Here is a 22,349-nt window from a genome sequence, read left to right on the forward strand (position 1 = left end):
GAGGGCTCAGGGGAAGAAACATGGCATTATTTCTATTTTTGTACATTTCCAATTATTTTGTAATTTCTACTGTAGTTTCATTTTAGCTGGAAGTTTTTCAAAAGTGTTTATTTTCAAGTTCCAAGAATGTAAAAGGATGAAAGACTTCTTTTATTACTGATTTTTAATTGTGCTAAATTGTGTATAAAGAATATGATTCATATGACGATGAATATTGCATGGTGGTGACTTATAATACTATTATTATTTTTTAAAAATCTCTCATTTTGTGCCCTATAACATCAAATTTTGGAATGGAGTCATGTGTTTGGTGGTTGTCATGGGTTATTACTAACGTGCTGAGCTATATCTATCTATATATGTATACCCTATATATACATACTCATTCTATATTTCATATATGTTCTACATAAAATACAGAATATCATAATACATAAAATTATGTATATTCTTGCTATAAGCCACTTTACTATTTAATCAATGTTCTTAATATTTTTCTACTGGTTGATTCATTTTGAGAAAAAGTTAATATCCTTTTATTATTTGATTCTAAACATTCTTTATATATTTATTGTCTATTGTAGAAGGTCTGTAGCTGCACGTGATTTTTATATCTTGGTGAATTCTTTCTATTAAAGATACTGTCCTTTTTTCTTATTTATGCTATTCTGTTTAAATTATTGTAATATCACCATATCACTTTTCTTTTTAGAATTGTCTGGTATGTTGTTTTGCCCATCCCACTATTTTATACCTTTCTGAATTATGGTTTAGGTGAGACTTTTTGAAAGAGTATATAGCTGTAATTTTTAAAATACATTTTAAGAGTCTGTTTAAGCAGACTGATTATAATCACTGATGCATTTGAAGTTATTTCTATCCTCTCTATTGTGTTTTCTATTGACTATTTTCCTTTCTACCTTATGTTAGATCACTTGTTCATAAGCAAGGCTATTTTTACTTGTCACAGTGTCACGACAACAGGGAGGGGTTACTATTGGCATCAGGTGGATTAGTTTAGAGATGCTGCTAAACATCCTAAAATGCATAGGAGAACCCACACAACTAAGAAGTATCTCGCCCAAAATGTCTATGTGCTATGATTGAGAATATCTGTTCCAAATTATGTGTTTTTTATTTGTTTTTACTTTACATCAAATTTCAGAAGAGGTTGAATTAATGGACATCTTTATTTTCCTGTAGTGCCAGGAAAGACATTTAGAATGATTAAAATTCATCCAGCTACTTCTTTCATCTTTTACAATATTCTTAAAATTATAGTTCTACTATATGTTTAATCACCCACAGTGAGTGTCAATATTTACATACAATACTTACATATATCTATATGTTTTACCGTTTTCTTCACATATCCCCTGTCCTTTCTCTGGGTCTCCATTCCTCCTTGCTGAGGTTCATTCATTACAAGCTCTTTCAGTGAAGGTAAATGGATAGCAAATCCTCAGGTTTTATTATGTCTAAAATATTTTTATTTTACTTACATTCTTTAAAAATACTGTGGTGGTATAAAATCATAGTCATAGTAACTTCCCTTCAGCACTTTTAATATCTTATGTCCATATCTTCTGGGAACCATTGTTGCTCTCAGATATCGTATGCTACTTTTTTGTAGGTAATCTGTTATTTACCTTCAACATTGTGAAAATATCCTTTATTTAATTGCTAAACAGCAATTTCGATACTATGTGTCTTAGTACTAGGTTAGCTTTTGTTTATCCTTCTTGAGTCCCATTGTGGTTTTGTTCTTGGTTAGTTGGATAACACATGTCTTAAGTCATTTCTGGAAAACTATTGAAATTGTTTTTTTAAATAATATCTTCCTTAAATTGTCTCTAAGTTTCTGAAGTGATTATTAGAAGTCTTATAGATCATTTTTTATCCTTTATACTTCAAATTCCATTTTATATTTTCTATCTTTTAATTTCTTTGCAGAATTATAACATTTCTGGGTGTATATATTTGAGGTTTTCATCTGTCCAGCTTAAATTTAATTCTGTATTGTTTTTCTTATATCAAAGACTATGATTTCTGGAATCATTGAGACTAGAATTTCTGTGTTTAGTTTCACCAAACATATCTACTTTTATAATGTTCTCTTTTTTACTTATGTATTATTCTCTTCATTCTTTTATCACTTTTTACCTATGGTCACAAGATGGTTGTTTAATAGCCAGTCTCAGTGTTCTAGCTGATAATAAGATAAATTAAGTTCCAAACTCTGCAGTTTTATTTTCTCAAAAAGTTATCTTTGAATTCCTACCCAGTTGTGGCCTTAAGACCAACAGTGGAAAAATGGAGCCTCAGTTCATCCCAGTAAGCTTCTTCAGAAAGAGAAATTTGGAAGGACCAAATCTCCGCTGCCACCATACACCCCAAATTCAAACTGTTAAATGTTTATGGATGGTCTTGTTTTTAATTAGATATTTAATCTATATAACAGGCAGTTCCAAACAAATGCTCAAGAATACAACTTTCTCAGTTCTTCAGTAATTTTAGATAGCATAGTGGAAATATATATTCTCAAAAATTACTTTTAAGCACAAGTAGAAATCTTGTTATAAACTTATTGTTAAATGAAAACCCTTTGACTATAAACAAAATATGACATAATTAAAAAGAAAACTGCAAACACTTGGGAAAAAAATTTCTGAGTTAAAGGGTAGGGAAAAAGTGAATAACAGAACCTCCTTTAATAAAATTCTACCCAAACAAATAATAAGGGGGAAAGACGCTAGCAGAAATCCAACACACACCATTATATCTTAACAGAAATCCGGAAAGAGAGCACAGCACATTTGAAAAACGATACCATGCAAAAGTCCATCTATGATACCTGTGTTCCTATCAATGTAAGAGGGGAAGGGAGGTGAGTGGTCAACATCTAACATTCACTACCCAAAAATTGTTTTATGGAAGACCCATCTTGAGAAGGTGGGCAGGAAATCTATAGAACAGAGGCTAAAAACTCATCTCATATAAATATATAACTTTACTATTCAGTGTCTCACCACTGCTAAGAGAAAAGCTGGAAAGGAAAGGAAAGGCAGCTTATTTAAAGTATTTGGCCTTGAGACTTTCTCTTTGACTCATTGATGAGATAAAATTTTGACTTGTTTAAAAATTTTAAACAGAGAATTTCCAGATACCGTTCTACTACTGACTTTTTAAAATTTTTAAATACTTAGAGATTTTTCAGATGCTTTTCTACTACTGACTTATCCTTCAATGTCGTTATGGTCCAATAACATGCTTTGTATAATTTCTGTCCTTTTAAATTTGATTGGGTTTGTTTTATATCCCAGGGTGCAGTCTATCTGGACGTGTGTTCCATGTGCACTTGAGAAGAATGTGTATTCTGCTATTGTTAGATGGAGTGTTCTAGAACTCTCAATTAGATCCAATTGGTTGACAATGCTTTTCAGATTATCTATTGCCTATTGGTTTTCTCACTACTTATTCTATTACTGATATCTCCAACTATAATTACAAATTTGCCTTTCTCCTTTCAGTTCTATCCATTATTTCCTCATATATTTTGACACTCTATTGGTCGGGCATACATATTTAGAATTCTTAACATTTTTGGAAAATTTACCCCTTCGTCAATATGTGATGTTCCTCTTTATCCCTGAAAAAGTTTTTCATTCTGAAATTAATATAGTAGCTTCAAAGTGCTTTTGGTTAATGACTCCATCTTTCTTCATCCTTTTACCTTATCAGTGTCTTATATATTTGTAGTGGACTTTTTAGACAACATATAGAACATATAGCTGGATCATTATTTTTTATCTAATACAAGATTTAACTAGTGGGTTTAGATATTGACATTAAAAATGATTATGTGGTTGAATTATATTCTAGCATCCTGTTTGTTCCATTTGGTCTCTTTTCTGCCTTCCTGGTTTGAATTTAGCAGTTTTTTGATGATTCTATTTTATCTCATTTATTGGTTACGTTAAATATATTTTTTAGTGGTCATGCTAGGGTTTACAATGTATTTTTAAAAATAATCTGAAACTAAGTTCACATAGTATTCTAACACTTCATGTGTAGAAGAAAATTTTAATTGTGGGTAACTAGTTCTTCCTTCCCATTCTTTGTGCCATTGTTACGCTATAAATACCGAATATATTGTTTGGTCTGTTTTCCTCAATTATCTTTCAGAAAAAAACAAAAATAAGGAAAAAATTATTATATTTTATTATTTTTACCATTTTCAACAATTCTTTATTTCTGCCATTCTGTTTCCAATTGATCATATTCCTTTTTCTGGTTCAGTGTCTTTAACTAATTTCGGAAAAACCTCAGCATTCTTTTCTTTCATAGTTTTCTCTTTTTTGTACTTCTGATTACAGATATGTTGAACTCTGATACTGTCACATAGCTCTAGGGTTTTGTTCTGAGTCTTTTGGTGTACATTTCAGTTTGACCAGTTAGACTACTTCCTATTATTACATTTCTATTATCACTTTTTAAAAATATTTCTATCATTCTCCTGAAGCTAACCATGTTATCTTTCTATGATACCTCCTAGCATGGTGGGAAGTAAAAATGACTGCTAGAGAGGGAGAGATGAAACCTTGATAGTTAATATCTGACTGATTGTCTCTGACCAACTGCTAACAGAAACATCTACCTATGATGAGCAGTGAATTACAGTACAAACTATTTGATACTATGTAGTTTAGATACCATATATACAAGTAACAAGTGAGTTGTCCTTGTCGTTTTTTATCAATGAGGATTTATTTAGAAAAAAATTCTCACTAGAAGTGTATAATTACACCTAACAGAAGTCCTGAGATACAGAGTTCCAGAGTGGTTCAGATTATCAGAGATGCTATTTAGATTTAGACTTCAGCATCCTTACATATTAACTTGATTTCTAGACTTATTTCCTATTATTTCAAGTTCCAGGCATCTCACATCTAACTGAAGAAAGGAATTTTTTTTTTTCGAATTTAGAGAATAAGGCCTTTACACAAACTGTCCTCCCAGTAGACTTCCTCTTATAATATTAATCAAGATTCACTAATAGATATATTTGCTCACTGTGATGGAGAGTGGGAAGGGTAATATTTGACATTACCAGTTTCTATAGCAGATGAGATTAGTCAGAAAAAATATGTAGGTTAAAGGTTTTTAGGTATGCAAACATTGGTGTTACCAAGCACACTTATCCCCCAGAACCTCTTGCACTAGAATATGGTTAAAATCTACAATACTTATCTCTCCAGCCACAGTTTCAAAGGAAGAACAAAGATCTTGGATTACAAGAAAGTCCAATCTTATCACCTCAATGACATTATCCTGGTTTAATTGCAGTAATTGCAATGGACTTATAACTGCACTGTTTCTAACCACAGTACCTATAGTCTATTCTTCCCTACTAGTCTTTTACCAGGTCTAAAGTTCAGGAACTTGAATTATAGTTTATGTCTATCCTTCTTTGCTAGAATTTAAGATTCATTAGGGTAGGGATATTTGCAATTATTCTTCATTATGTATCTTAGTAATATAAATACTCAGTGAAATCTAATAACCATTAATAAAATGTTTTACCTGAGAAACGGTATCATAACAAAATTTCTAACTTTAAATATGAATATATGGAAAAGATATGAGGGCAGCTATGCTACCTCAGAAAAGAAAGATAAAAATAAAACAATGCAAACATCAGATAATTCCTTTTGGAAATATGTAAAATCTATGAAACACATTTTCACTGAAATTTGTTGTACAATGGAAAAATATAAAAAATTTTTAAAAGATAAATAAAATAATTAAACTAAAAAATGAGATCTAATGGGAACTTGCTAAGTAAACTAAAATGAGAAAACATTACTGCACAAATAATTTAGTAACTAGTAAACAGAATAGACAGAAAATAAGTTGATGACACCCAGAAAAAGCATAAAATAATTATACTTAATACAAAAGAAAAAGACAAGTAGAAGTAATAAAAATTATCAAAACAATAATAAACATAAAAATTACTATTCTTGAAATAGATTATCTAATATTTAAATGAAAAAACCCAAAATTTTAATTCAAAGGGACAAAATATTTCAGTAAAATTATTATAGAATAATTGACACTGAAACATATGCTTGGATATTTAGGTTTTAAAGATACACACACACTTTAAGCATTTGGTCAAAAAAATATCTAACAAATATATAAAAATCAGACTTCCTTCAGATTTTATCACAAAATCATGCAAGTCCAAAAAGAGAAATATTACCAAATTTTTAATGAAAATAAATATTGGAATGATATCTGTGAAAATGATGGAATAAAGATGACATCCCCAAAGAGCAACTAAAACAGGCAGAAATTGTCAGAATCAAATTTCTTAGAATTCTTAAAATTAATGAAAGGCTTCAACAATAGGTGACATGAAGTCAAGAAAATGGCTGAATAACAGCAAGCTTGCTGATATTTAATTTACTAGTTTTATCCACTGCTCCACAGCTCAGCAGTAGCCTTGAAAAGATAATAGGCCATATTCCTGGTATCAGAAGCAGTAAAATGTTCTTGGAACTCTTTGCAAAGTTTATTTCCAAAGAACCGTGATTACTTGACCATCTAGTAGTTGCCTAGAAGTAGCTTATTTTTATTTGACCTAACTTAAAGTTGCTCAGTGCTGAAAGCTTTTCTCTGAGAGGTATTTTTGTAAAATGTTTTAACAACATGACTACTAAGATGATTTATAAGAGTTGAGGCACATAATAGATTAACCAAAAATCTTAAAAGGGAAAGCTGAAGAATTGAATATCCACAGGAACTTTGAAAACCTCTGACATATTCCTAGGAAGGAACATATATTCATAGAGTTATTCAGGAAAAACATGAGAGGGTCTTAAGGTCTCACCTCTGATATACCTTGAAGATCTGCACAAGCAGGAAATGAAGGCTAAATCAGAGTTTAAAATTCCTGGTTGAGTTTTGAAGGTATGTTCCAACGTTCATATGGAGTCCTTTGGCAAAGACTAAGAGACATTTGTTCCGAGAATTTAAGGAAATCTCTATTTAGTCATTATCTGACCACTGAGCAAACCAATAAAGACTTTAATGGCCATACATTATTTTTTTTTAAAAAAAGACTTTAAAAATTAGTTCAGAAATTTCATTAAAGCAAGTACAAAGAATAGAAACTCTGAGTAGGAGTATCTGATTTCCAAAGTTGCATATTATTTGAAATGTACATTTTCTATCAAAATATTAGGATACATAGACGTATGACCCACACAAAGGAAAAAAAAATCAATAGAATTTGTTAGAGTTACTAAAAATTAGTTATTTTTAGTATGTTCAAAGAGCTAAAGGAGACCATATCATATAACTAAAGGAACATATGAGAATGTTGTCTCAACAAATATAGAATATTGACTGAGATAAAAATTATAAAAAGTGATCAAAAAGAAATCCTGTAGTTTAAAAAAACTAACAGTAGATTTGTGCAGGTAGTAGAAACAATCATCAATTTTGAGAAAAGATTAATTCAGATTATCCAATCTGGGGAACAGAAAAATTAAGAAAAGTAAACGGAGTCTCAAAGACCTATGAGACATCACTAGAATGTATCAGTATCAGTGTACAAATTAACAAAACTGAATGCACAAAGAGACATTTCAACAATAATATTCGGAGACTTCAATATCCTACTTTCAATAATGTATATAACAACTATACGTAAGATATCAAGGAAACAGAAGACTTGAACAACATTATAAGCCAACTAGAATTAATAGACACTCCACTCATCAAGAGAATGCATATTCTTCTCTAGTGCTCATGGAACATTTTCTAGGATAGACCATATATATTTTATTATAAAATAAGCCTCAATAAATTTTAAGAGTGAAATCATACAAAATATGTTTTCTAATCACATGAAATGAAATTAGAAATGAATAACAGAAGAAAATTCACAAAAATGTAGTAAACAACAGAGTCAAAGAGTCAAAGCATAAACCACAAGAGAATTACAAAATATTTTGTGATATCAATAATTATTGCATGAAATGAAAGTAGTGTTTGAATGGACATTTATATACCTTAATGGAAAAGACAGATCTCAAATCAATAACCTAATTTTCAACCTTAAGTAGCAAAAGAACTACAAATTAAATACAAAGCAAGCAGAAGGAAGTAGTAAAGAATAGTTATTTCCCAGAAAAATTAAGTAGAAAAAATACAGAGAAAAATAAAGACAAAAATTGATTCTTTGAAAAGAGCCATGAAATTCACAACTCGTTAGCTACACTTACCAAGTTAAAAGAGAATTTTCAAGTTGCTAAATCAGGAATTAAAAAAGTATCATTACTATAGACTTTACAGAAATAAAAATGGATTATAAGGAAATACTTTGAACAAGTATATGCCAACCAATAGCTAATAATGATTAAATTTCTATAAAGACTCACATTACCACATATTAAAAGAAAATATGCATATAACTATAACAAGTAAATGGATTGACTTAATAAACAAAAAACTTCACATAAAGAATCACCCATTACCAGATGATTTTAATGGTGAATTCAACCAAATATTTAAAAAATTAACATTAATACAACCGGCCCTCTGTATCCATGAGTTCTGCCTACCCATCTATGAATTCACCAACCTCGGAATGAAAATATTTGAAAAAAACAAAAACAAAAACATGTTGCTGATGAATACTATGAATTTAGGCCTACCTTGGATGAATCTGTACTGAACATGTACGGACATTTTTTATTATTTCCTAAACAATACAGTATAAGAACTATTTGCATAGCCTTTATTGTATTAAGTATTATAAGTAATCTACAGATGATTTAAAGTATATGGAAGGTTGTACATAGGGTATATATATGCAAAATACTATGCCATTTTATATAAGGGACTTCAGCATCCATTGGGGGTCCTGGAACCAATCCCCCACAGATACCAAGATGACTGTACCTCCAAACACAAAAAAAAATAGAAGAAAAGAAAGAACACTTTTTAGCTCATTTCATGAGGCTGATATCATCCTGATAGTAAAGTCATACAAAGGTCTCAAAAGAAAATAATACATGCCAGTGTCCTCTATGAATATTGACACAGATAGTCTCAACAAAATATTAGTGAACCAAATTCAGCAGCATATTTAAAGGATTTATCTCAGGAATGTAAAGTTTGTTCAACATATAGAAAGCAATCAATATAATATACCATATTAATAGAATAATGGTGAAAAATATACACATGACTATCATAATAATGCAGAAAATACATTTGATAAATGACATCTACATACAATCCCCAACTAACGCCATCCTTAAGGCTTTTACCTTAAGATCAGAAAATAACAAGAAAGTCTGCCCTTGTCACTTTTATTTAACATTATATCATTGTATTGGAGGTTCTAGACAGAACAAGAAGGCAGAAAAAAAGAGAAAAAAGGAAGTAAAAATAATCAGATTAAATAGTAAGAAGTAAAATTATCCCTATTTGCAGATGACATAATTTTATATATAGAATCTTTAAAGTATATGCAAGAGGTACTAAAAATGATAAGCACTTCAGCAAGGTTGCAGGACACAAGATCAATACACCAAAATCAATATTTCTATATACTAGCAATTTAGAAACCAAACCTAAAACTAAATTCCATTTACAATAGCATCAAAAATAATAAAGTAATTAGGAACAAGTTTAAACTATGAGGTGAAAAATTTCTACACTTAAAACTACAAATCATTGCCTAAAGAAATTAAAGGTCTAAATAAATGGAAAGCCACCTCCTGTTCATGGATAGAAAGTCTTAATATTGTTATGATAGTAATACTCCCCAATTGATCTACATACATTGAATGTAACCCCTATCCAAATTCCAACTGCTTTTTTTTTACAAAAATATATAAATTTATTATTATATTCACATGAATATGTAAAAGACCCATATATAGAAAAAGTAGAATGTTATACGACTCAAAACTTCATGGCTTCAAAACTTACTGACACAGTTATAGTAATAAAGTGTGGTCCTGCCATAAGAATAGACATATAGGTCAATGAAACAATTCAGAGTACATAAATAAACCTTCACTTCTAAGGTCAACTGATGTTCAACATGAGTGCTAGGAAAATTTAATGAGAATAATAATATTTTCAACAAATCATTTTTTCATTCAGTTGCTGGGACCACCTGTACAGTCATTTTCAAAAGAATAAACTTGTACCTTTACCTGATACCATATATAAAATTTAACATAAAATTGATTAAATACCTAATATAAAAGATAAAATTATAAAACTCTTTAAAAATGTGTAAATCTTCATGACCTTAAATTAGGCATCAGTTTCTTAGATATGACACCAAAAACATAAAGCAATAAAATAAATAAATTGGAACTCATCAAATATAATTGTTGTACATCAAAGGATACTTCTGTAAGGTAAAAAGATAACTCACAGAATGGAAGAAAATATTTGTAAGTTATAAATATGATAAAAGTCTAGTATCCAAAATATATAAAGAATTCTTATAGCTCAACATAAAAATGATAAATAACCCAATAAAAAATGGGAAAACATTTGAATAGATAATTCATTAAAGAATATGTACAAATGGCCAATAATACATGAAACAGTATTGAACATGATTGTCACTGGGGAATGCAAATCAAAATAATAACGTGATGCCACTTCACACACATAAGAATGGTATAAAAATATAAAAAACAAACATTAAAGAGTAAGCATTGCCAAAGATGTAGAGGAACTTGAACTCTAATATATTGTTTGTGGGAATATAAAATGATCACAGCTACTGCAGAAAAGAGTTTGGGAATTCTTCAAAAAATTAAAGAATTATTACGTCATCCAATAATTCCACTCCTTGGTATATAGTCATTATATAAGAATTTTAAAAATTGGAAATAGAAGTTCAAGCAAAAACTTACTTATACATGAATGTTTATAACGTTATTCATAATAGTCAAAAGATGGAAGAAACCCAAGGGTTCATCAATGGAATTAATACATGTTACACAATCGGTGAACCTTGGAAACATTTTGCTGTGAAAGAAACCAAACACATAAGGCCACATATGGTATGATTTCATTCATATGAAATATCCAGATTAAGCAAATTTATATAATCAGAAAGTAGATTACTGGTTGCCAAAAGAAATAGTAAATGGAGACTGATTAATAAGTAATATAGCGTTTTTTCTTTTTTTTTTGGAGTGATGAAAATATTCTAGATTTAGTTGTGATGGTTGGCAATATACTCAAAACCACTTATTTGTTCCCTTTAAAGTAGTAAACTTTATATATTTGAATTATATCATAATAGATGTACCCATACATATGTGTGCACATGCAAAATGTATGTCTAAGACTATTATACCTAGCAAAATTTTTAGGAAACTATGATAGAAATGGCAATAATTTTGAATGATATATTAGCTCAGGAAATATTACATTAAGTCTTTTGCAGTGAGGGCAACAATAAAAAACAGAATCTCTAGTAAAAATTTTGTATCTTTAATATTGAATAAATCTAAGTATAGAACTAATGCTAAAGAGTTGCGAGAATTTTGAGTAACAGAATATAATGTGTTGAATAATATAGGATAGCTGATAGAATAAATTTTTCATCTAAAAAATACCAATTTCATAGTTTAACCCAATACAAGTTATAGAAACAGAGTAAAAATTATATTTTTTAAAAGTACAGAGGAAAGAGGTGGCAGAAAGTAAGTCAATTTCTGCATTTTTCTTAATGATGTGTTTCTAAATGATGTGACAAATTATATAGTCAAAGCTGATATTTGCAAGGAAATTTTATATCTTATTTTAAAGAGTTAAAGTTAAACTAAAGTAAGATATATTAACAATAGAAGAACAAAATGTAATTCATAATGCCTAGAAGATTGAAAATGGAAAGGAGGTAGAGAAATATTTTAAGTCTGAGAATTTTCTAATCTTGGATTCTTAAAGAGAATATTTAACTCTGGAAAAGAAGTAGAAATCTAAATAAAATGAAATCAACAATAGAGGATTGAACCAAATTATGTTAGACTTTAACATATGATTAAATTGGAATTCTAAATTAGTAGTAAAATTTGGAATTTTCAAATGTTTTCATCATAACTAATTTTGTTCAGAAAAAAAGATGTTTCTAATCTTCCTTGTGTATGTCAATGATATATATATAGATTTGTTGCATGTTATACAGTATTTGATATTATCGAATTTCTTGCCAAAGACAATACTAATCAAAATATAAAATGTATGTTATTTTAGATTCACCAATACAACTCCTAGAAACTTAACCTGCATATTCACACAAAAAATAGGAAAACACTGAAATGTATTTACAGAATTACTTTGTAATAACCAAAATTTCGGAATTGACCTAAATGACCATAAATAGAAAAAAAATGTTTTAAAATATATAATTTATCCATACAAGTTCATATTGTGACATCAATTAATAATGTGCCCCTGCATTTGTGTTAATTCCACACTATCTCCTCCAAATATATTTACACATTAATGGAGCTAACAGTATAACCAGTTCCTACCTGGTTTTATTCCTTATTGTGAAGTCTGAGAGAAATGGGATTTACAGAAACTAAGGAATATATGACTATCTAACCCTCATTTTTAATTGAAACAGACTACCAGTCTTGCGCAGACTTCTTTGCTAAAGATGTTGACAACCCTGTCCACTACAAATCTTGTCTCAAATTGTTCTTATACCAAAATCATTTAGTGTTATTGATTTTGAAGCCTAGGGCATAAACATTTACTGAAGAAACAAAGAATTAGATGAGAAGCAGAACAGCCAGGTATCGTGAAGGAGAGGACCCAGGTATCTCTGAGATCTCATTAGGAGAAGCTTAGGGGCTCCTTTCTAGATCAATGCTAGTGGTTATCTCAGGTCAAGAGTTCCTCAGGAGATCTTCTATTGCCTTATGAATTTCCATGTTAACTCAAACTTGCTGACTGCCAGAAGCCAACTATATTAACCCTTATTGGTTACTCCCATTTATTTATTCAAGTGTTTTTCTTTGTCTCTTAGATCTTTTTGAAAAGGAGCCAGTTTACAATTGTATTTCAATATATACTTTATTATGACCAGGTCAAAAGTCAAGAAATAAATTATCTGGAGGTATAAAGAATACATAAGATATTACCATAAGAAAAAAACAAACAAAATTATGTTTTGAAAACATAGAAAAGCAATGAAATATGACAAGCATATATTTTTTCCTAGGTATTAAGTCACATCTATGTTATATGGCTAACTGAAAATGCAACTCAGTAGAGTATCCTCGTATGTTATTGCGGAAAGTATTTTATTATGAATGCAGCAAGTTCAGCTTTATATGAAAGCCATATTTAATTCCAACTTGACATTTCTCATTTCAAGATTTAGAATCAAGAAATCTATGTTGTATTATCTGGTTGGAACTAAGTTGAACTTCACTACAGGCCTTTAATTATCAAAATAGTATAGAAAAGAATAATCTCACTTTAGACATTGTAATCACAGCTTTCCATATCTTTGTTCTCAGAACAACATTCCAATTAGAGGACCAAGAGAGAAAACATTGAAAAGTGTACCAAACTCAGTAATCAAACAATGCCATTAAACAAAGTAATAGAGCCATAATTTTATCATCAACATATCGTAAAAAATATAAATTGAGCATTTCAGTTTTCTATAATGAGGAATATAGAGCATGACAAAAATAAATATATTTGTTTCAAATCATAGAATCATTCATGTTCTAATTAAGATTAAATCTTTGCTGGTATAAGTTAAAAATTCTTAGTCATTTACCTCTTAATTCTAAAGCAATGTGATTTATGAAATCATTCTCCAAAGATTTCAGAGTACTATTAGTGGTATCATTAATGGATAATTGAAATTTAATAATTAGAAAACCTTGAAAATCATAAATATTTGGTAAATCCTTTAAATCAAAACATGTTCCGATGTATTGTTTAGCTGTATGTATATTCAAATGTTTATAGTTCTAGAGAAATTTTATAAAATACTGTATTTGCTCAACTAACAAAGAGAAACATGTACTTACAAGTTTGTTATCAATCTCTACATATTTTATATGGAATAAATAAAGGCATATTTTCATGATTATTCATTTGATAGAAAATTTAGATTATTATAAAGGAATATATACATTTTTAAATGTCAAAGACAACTGATATGTATAACTTCACAGACTATTGGTAAAGTTATTGAAAATTTGTGTATTAGAGAACTGACAAAATTATTTGAGAATGGCCTAAAATGTAAATACATATAACTGAAAATACCATAACATTACACTGAAAATTTTAGCAACATTTCTTTATGATAAAATCCTCATCATTTTTACATTTCAAAAGTATGAAAATTATTGTTTGGATATAGCCTGCAGAATCAGCATAACTAAGTTAAATATTAATCTTTATTTTAATGCCTACTATGTTCCAAGCTTCTAATCAGGTTATCATATTGAAAGAGAAAATGTTCAAGGACCACTTTGACTAGTAGGGATGACAGACAAGTAAATAAATTCAGTATAAGTTTATGAACTCTATGATGGATTCATCTATAGGTTTTTATGGTAGTAAAGAAAAGTACATTTCTTATGCAGAAAAAGAAATAATGACTAAAGCCGTCTGCAGTGCGTTGTCATGTAAGCTGAACCCTAAAGTTGAATAAGTATTGGTCATGTGAAAGTAACTTACTTCCCACAGATGGACCAATGTATAAAATATCACAGAGGCACAAATAAATGGCATAGTCAGGAAGGTAAACATGTCAGTGTGTCTAGGTATAATATCTAAGAAAGGAAAGAACCAAAGAAAATCCTGAAAAACTAGACATGTTAAGATCTTAGGGGTCATGTCTGGAGCCACAGCTCAAAAACCGTCATTGTAACATGTCTAAAACTCCAACTTTATCCTGGCTATCAGATGATTAGATTTAGTAGCCATGTAGAATAAACTGAATATAATTTTATGCTAAAGCACCGGTCTGTGAACAGCTGCCCTTAAAAATATATGAAAGTATCAGGCCAAGAACCACATCTCACTGTTAAGACCCAGGAGCCACAACAGATAACTGACCATTCTACTAAAATACACAGAGCATTACATTATCCTTTTATCCAAGAGTACAGCTCTTTTGTCTGTGTTTTATAACTCAAAGAGCTTGTGATATATTCAGGAGTTAGACTTATGATTACGGATATTTAGCATGACTATCATTTTATCCATTTGTAGCTATTTATCATCTATCTACAAAACACTAATCTGAATGAAAACAAGGGATATTTCCATTGTATTTAACTGTGTCTATAATAAAATGGGAAACTATAATTTTAAAAATATTTTTGAAAACACTAAAATATTTGAATAAAATGAAGATACATTGTATGATTGTTTGAGTAATATCATTTATAATTGCTTTGAAATTTTGTCCTAGTTATTCTGTTTTGTATATATAAGTAGGGTAAGGGAAAAGCGAAAAGCCATATAAACATTTAAATAAAATGGCTAAAGAGTAAAAACGATCAACTGCTGCTACAAGCAATGATACTCCAGTTGGATGCATGGGAAGTATCAAAAACCAGAACATTAAATAATAAATCATTGGTTACTGTAATCATCTATACGGATTGTTAAAAGTACAGATTCTTAAGTAGGTCCCCCACAATCATTACTGGTAATACTGGGTGGAGGCCCAATAATTTCTGTTTTTAATAAGCACTCCAGGTGATATTGATACTGCACATACCCAGTCTATCATTTGAGAACCAAACCTACAGGGGTTACTTTTGTAGCTCATATCTGAAGAAGGAACTTAGTTTTATAATTCAGTATAGTTTTGATATTTAATGTATACATCGAAACTTTTGTTTAGTTCAAATTACAGACAAGAGCCAGTATGTTCAGAATTTAGAGCTAAGGGACCTCAAGCCAAGAGAAAGGTGCTTATGGAATCACTAAAATAGTTGGATATTTATACCAGGATATTTGGCAGTATGAAATATCCATATCAGAAAGACTGTTGACAAAGGTTATCAGAAAAAAAAAAAATTGTTATCCAAATGTTGCAAAAGTAGGGCAAACGTTTTGGAGGCAAGTCCTGTTGATCTTAAAACAGTTACAAAAAAAAATATCCAAATGCTAGTCTAAGGTAACATACTTAATTTATCTCACTTTTACTATTGATTAATAGTTTCAGACTAGGAAAGTTTCTTCTTAAATTGCAGATTTTCATACTACAGTAACACAAATAAATTTTCTCTGGTGGAACAGATTGCTCCAAATACTATGGCCTGTTAAGCATTAACCAGTTTTATATCTAACCCAGCAATATTAACCTAATATTTCTTTGTTAAATTGACTATAAATAATCTAGATTATCAGATGCCCACTGAACCAATCATAACAACTTAATTTCCCCTTATAAATGGGTTAAATGAGACCTTATATGTATATGCTCATTTTATGTTTGCATGAAAGTCTTGATTTTACTTTTTTTGAAATTTATACTTTTTTCAAGGCTATGGCTAGAACTGCCTATTTATTGGCAGAATAAAGAGACGTAATTACATCACAATAATCTTTACTCTACACTGAGAGTGTTGTGGGATTAAAGATAACCTTGGAAGTTACCTTTTATAACTAACTGCCTCTGGAGAGTCAATATGATTGTCATAGAATTGTATACCGTGAACTGCCTACAGCCCTCATTACTAATGTGTTAAATAAAACATTTGATGTGTGTTCATTTTATATTTCCCTTAGAACAAAATTTTACTTTTGATAATTATGCTTTCATAGTTTTGGAGATCATCTGCTGAGATTCCCAAGTAGGCTCACCTAAATCGAGTGGCTGAGGAAGTACACCATGTGAACTCTTTAAGTCTAAACAGTCTATGGATGCCCAGAGTGTATCCCAAGCAGAACTAGAACTTCACCATCATTGATTGTTTTCCTGTCTCATTTACTCCACACTTTTTTACAGACTTTGAGTTTTTGTCTGTTTTTCTAGTTTGCACAGCAAGTTATTCCCCATTGATGATAACAGTCTTTTTAGGTGAGAAGACAGGAGAATCCAACTAGCTAGTTTTTAAACTTGTCCTTCAGTCCTTACTTGAGTTTTCTCTCATTAAGGCATTAAAACAACATGATCCATGATGGCAAGAGAAATGTCTATCTTGTTTACCATTGTGTCTCAAATGCCTACCAAAGAGGCTTGCAAAGAGTAGGCATGCAGTAAATATTTGTCCAGTAAGTGATATTCTTGTTTCTATGATTCTGTTTAGTTTCTTTCTAGCTGTATTTATTACATTAACAGGTAGTGATGTTTCTGTCCATTAACTTCCCTGGCCCTTTGTCTTCCATCCTCCTGGGTTCTAGCAACCAAGTTCCAGCAACCAAGATTAACTCTTTAAATGCCATTCCTGTGACCACACTGAGCTCTTATATGCTACTAAATCCTATTCAATAGAAGGCACTCATTTCAAAACAGTATTTTCTAAGATATTATACTCCAATAGAAATAAAAGAAAATTACTGATAAATGGAAGTCCACCAAGAATATATATTGATTTTCTGATCGATTCTTATCTATACACCTGAATATAGTTATGTTTAATCTCTAGATTAGAAATGTAGATGAACCAGTTTGTTTCAACATAGCTGATATATAATGAGCTATCAGAAAACTGGCAAGATTTCTAATACACTAATGTTTCCTTCATACACTGATATTTTTTTATGCAAATCAATATAGCGTCAAGAAGGATAAATTAGCAAAAATAACAAAACAGAAAGTTTTAGGCATGGTAACTAGCACAATCTCTGGATGCGTATTGTTTTATATCTTAAAGCCCTAGTAGTATCCTGTTTTTAATATCTCCAAATTATAATTTAAATCTTCCCTAAATCCTTAATCTTCATTCCTTGAAATCTTCACTCTCTAATACTTTTTTTCAAAAACCCACAAACCATTCATTAAAATGTGCCCCAGGAATCAAACAGATAAGAAAGTCTTAAAGTTTCCTCTCACCTATGCATATCTAAATATTTAATCAAGCCACTTTCTTGATAAGGTATTAAATTATGTGCCCCATGAAGATTAACTGAACAACCAACTATTATTACAGTAAACACCACTATTGCTTACTATATATATGAGACTCACATTCTTCTAAGTTCTCTATAGATGCTCCTCAACTTAAAATGGGGCTATATCATGATAAACCAATCATAAGGTAAAAATATATGTTGGCATGCATGTAATATCCTAATCTACTAAACATTATGGCTTAGTTTAACCTACCTTACACATGTTTAGCACACACTATTCAAGAAGCATTGTCAAAACAGTACACTAGAGTATTGGTTGTTAGCCTCATGATGTGTGTCTGAGTAGGAGCTGCAGCATGTTACCACTTAACAGCATCAAGAGAGAGTACAGTACCACGTATCAATAGCCTGAGAAAAATTCAAAATTCAAAATTTGAAGTAGAGTTTCTACTGAATGTGTATTGATTTCACACTATTGGAAAGTCAAAAAATCATAAGCCAAATCATTGTAATTGGGGACAATCTATAAAGAGATAGGAGCAAAGTTATTTATATTTATTAACCTTCTAGCACTTAAAATTCTGCATATCAAAAGTGATATGCCAAAAACCTATTCTTTTTTTGGACTGTGTCCCCCCAAAAAAATGACTTCAAAAGTCATTTGAAGCCTGGAAGATATCCAGATTTCTTCTTACACATTAAAAAAAAAAAAAAAAAATTCTCACTGCAAACTATAATATGAATGCTTTCTCTAAAGCCCAAACTCAATGATATCAATTAGAATATGATTATACAGAAGGTCTTTTGGGTATTTATATGAATAGGTCATATAATTAGAAAGATTTATTTCTCTAAACATCTAAAACACTGAGAAATGGTTGGATTAGAGATAGATTAAGGAGTTATCAGGACAAATAATATGCATCCAACAAATCAAGAAACTACTAAATGACAATATAAGTAACTAATAATATTTAATAGTAATCAGAAATATTGGCAAAATCTTATGTGCAAAATACACTGAAAATTTATTTCAGTCAAAGCAGGCATCCATTTTGCAATCATAGCCATCGATGAGTTTTGTGGAAATAATGGTGATATATGGATGCAGCCCATAATGGACATAATTTTGGAAATTACTAATTAAGTTTACACAAACCAAACTATTCTTTGATTAACATAACATTAGGAATAATACATATATCAATGTGATATACCACATTCAAAAATGAAGGATAAAAACCATATGATCATCTCTATAGAGGCGAAAAAAGCATAGGACAAAATTCAACATCCATTTCTGATTAAAAAACTCTCAACAAAGTATGTACAGAGGGAACATACCTCAACATAATAAAGACCATATATTACAAGCCTACAGATAACATATTCAATAGTGAAAACCTGAAAGCTTTTCCTCTAAGACAAGGAATAAGGTAAGGATGCTCACTCTCACCACTTTTATTCAACATAGTATTGAAACTCCTAGCCAGAGGAATTAGGCAGGCAAAGAAACAAAAGGCATCCAAATCATAAAAGAAGAAGCAAAACTGTCACTATCTGTAGATGACATAATATTATATATAGAAAAAAAACTTAAAAACTCCAACAAAAAATTATTAGAATTAAAAAACCAATTCATTAAAGTTGTAGGATATGAAATCAATATAAAACAATCTGCTGCATTTCTATACACTAATAAACTATCAGAAAGAGATATTAAGAAAACAATTCATTTTTTTAATTGTATCAAAAGAATAAAATACCTAGGAATAAATTTAACCAAGAAGGGGAAATACCTGTACATTAAAAACTTTAAGACATTGATGAAAGAAATCAAAGATGACAAATAAATAAAAAGATGTTTTGTGCTCATGGATTGAAAAGATCAGTACTTTTAAAATGTCCATACTACCCAAAGCAATCTACAGACCAAATAATCAAAATTTCAATGGCATTTTTCACAGAAATAAAACAATCCTACAATTTGTATGGAACCACAAAAACCCCAAATAGCAAAAGCAATCTGGAGAAAGAATAAAGCTGGAGTCATCATGTCTTCTGATTTCCAACTATAGCAATCAATACAGTATGGTATTGACATGAAAATAGACACATAGATCAATGGAACAGAATAGAGAGCCCAGAAATAAATCCACATGTATATGGTCAATTAATTTACTACAAAAGACCCAAGAATAACAATAGGGAAAGGACAGTCTCTTTAATAAATGGTGCTGGGAAAATTTGACTACTATCTTATACCCCAAAGTCAACTCAAAAGGAATTAAATATTTGAACATAAGACCTAAATCCGTAAATTTGTAGAAAAACATAGTCTTTAAGCGCCTTGATATGAGTCTTGGTGACAATATTTTGAATATGACAACAAAAGCAAAAGCAATAATAAACAAACAAGGGGGACTACATCAAACTAAAAAGCTTCTGCACAGACAAGGAAACTATCAACAAAATTAAAAGGCAATCTACAAATGGGTGAAAATATTTGGAAATCATATCTAATAAGGTGATAATATCCAAAATATATGAGAACTCATACAAATCAATAGCAAAAAATCCCCTGAACAATCCAATTAAAAATGGGCAAAGGAACTGAATAGATATTTTCTTCTGAAATATATAAATAGCAGTTACATGAAAAATGCTCAACATCTCTAATCATCAGGGAAATGCATATCAAAAACAGTGAGATATTATCTCATACTTATTAGAATGGCTATTATCAAAAAGTCAAGAAATAACAAATGTTGGTAAGAATGTGGAGAAAAAGAAATCCTTGTACCCTGCTGGTGGGAATGTAAATTGGTGCAGAGACTTTGGAAAACTTAAAAGTAGAATTACCATTGATCCAGCGATTCCCCTTTTGGGTATTTATCCAAAGAAAATGAAAACACTAACTCAAAAAGATGTCTGCGCCACCATGTTCACTGCAGCATTATTTACAATAGCCAAGACATGGAAACCTAAGTGTTCATCAATGAATGAAGATAAAGAAAATGTGAGATATATATTCATCTATTATATTCATATCTATTTGTATGTATGAAATAGAATATTATTTATCCATAAAAAGAAGGAAATCCTGCCATTTCTGGCAATATGGATGGACCTTGAGGGCTTTACACTAAATGAAATGTCAGAGAAAGAGGAATATTGTGAGATCTCACATACAGAATCTTAAAAAAAAACTCTCACAGGTCAAGGTTTGAGACATGAGCAAAATTAGTGAAGGGGTCAAGAAATACAAACTTCCAGTTATAAAATGTCATGGATGCAATGTATAGCATGACTTTAGTTAATAATGCTGTTTATTACTTGAAAGTTGCTAAGAGTAGATCTTAAAAGTTTTAATCACGGGAAAAAATTTTAACATGGTGGTGAGAGATGTTAATTAGACTTACTGTGGTGATTATTTCACAGTATATACAAATGTCAAATCATTTTATATAACTGAAACTAATATTGTCGATTATATCATAATAAAAAACGATCATACATACACTGACTTGAACTCGTCTCTTTTATACCATCTTCATTCTATAATTTTGAAGTTCATTAAAAATAGGTTATATTTTTTCAAGAGATTAAGTGTATATGAAGATCTAAAAGGAACTATTTTGCAATTCTTTTAAAATCAAACTATTCAGAATAAAAGCAACACACGAATAGGACAAACAAGCAGAGACTCGTGGACATGGACAATAGACTAGTGGTTTCCAGGGGGTCGGGGGGAGGGGAGAATTAGATGGGGTAAAAAGGGCTCAAATATGTGGTGACACAAAGAAATCTAACTATGGGTGGTGAACACACAATATAATGTATATATATGCCTTACTGTTGAATTGTATACCTGAAACTTACTGGATTTCATTAACCAATGTCACCATAATAAAAATTTTTTAAAAAATTTAAAATAAATGAAATTATCCTCATAATATTCATTAAGAAATTAATTGTATATCTTGCAAACATTTAATGGTTAATCAACCCCTTAACCTATATAAAGATTTTTCTGCATTCCATGTCATGATAAATTTAACTTCAATTTGGCTGGCACACAAAGGACAAGCTCTACTATCTCATAATCATTAAATACTGAGAGAAATATTTAGTGACAGTATTTAGTATTGCTGTTTTTAAAGGATGAGGGCTTTCCACATTGGGTGATCATCCATAAACAAACCCAGAACATATGACAGGATTTTAAA

Source organism: Pteropus vampyrus, unplaced genomic scaffold (genome assembly GCF_000151845.1).
Source record: "Pteropus vampyrus isolate Shadow unplaced genomic scaffold, Pvam_2.0 Scaffold11, whole genome shotgun sequence".
Classification (NCBI taxonomy): Eukaryota; Metazoa; Chordata; class Mammalia; order Chiroptera; family Pteropodidae; genus Pteropus; species Pteropus vampyrus.